This window comes from Penaeus monodon, chromosome 24 (genome assembly GCF_015228065.2).
Source record: "Penaeus monodon isolate SGIC_2016 chromosome 24, NSTDA_Pmon_1, whole genome shotgun sequence".
Classification (NCBI taxonomy): Eukaryota; Metazoa; Arthropoda; class Malacostraca; order Decapoda; family Penaeidae; genus Penaeus; species Penaeus monodon.
Window position 1 is genome coordinate 16,788,081 of NC_051409.1, and position 623 is coordinate 16,788,703.

The following is a 623-nucleotide window of genomic DNA, read 5'->3' on the forward strand; positions in this document are numbered from 1 at the left end:
TTGAATAGGTAGATAGGTAGACATATGGCTATACTAAATAAAAAGAGATGTATACACTGAGCCTCTGTCATTTCCTTCTTCTTTTAAAGTTTTCCTTTTCCTCTTTTTATTTTATTGGAATCTCCGTATTTTTTCTTCGTAATGAAGCCAATGTCCGATAAATTTATCCACATTTTTTCGTCCTTATTATGTTTTGAATAATCATTTGGAAATCCTGTGTTTAGAAATCACTGTTTAACACTAATAAGGTTATTCGCCCAAAATCCTATTTCCTCAGATCACATTCGATTATACATAGATTTATTGATTCCGTCCGTGCTGTTCCTTTATTAACATACAAACGCATTAATTTGAGAATATAAATAAATGAAACACAGCCACAATAAGTGATAAAAAATACAAGGACACGGAAGTCATATTAACCTCATTATTAAACAGTAAATTCAATTAGTTTGTAAACTTTGTTAATGACTCGCTTTTTTATAATTATCATTATCATCATGATATTGTGGCTGTGTTTCGTTTCATGTTTGTCTCCTTTGCCTGACAAAAAAACATGCACGAGTGAGTGTAATGCAACAGCAACTCCATTATTTGCCAATGATAATCATAATTAATTTACC

General features: G+C 30.7%; 1 protein-coding gene across 1 annotated transcript in view; it reads right to left on the reverse strand.

Moving 5' to 3' along the window:
- Positions 1-623, reverse strand: part of LOC119588629 — a gene marked incomplete at its 5' end in the record, with an annotated part of 218,878 nt that overhangs the window by 190,478 nt on the left and 27,777 nt on the right.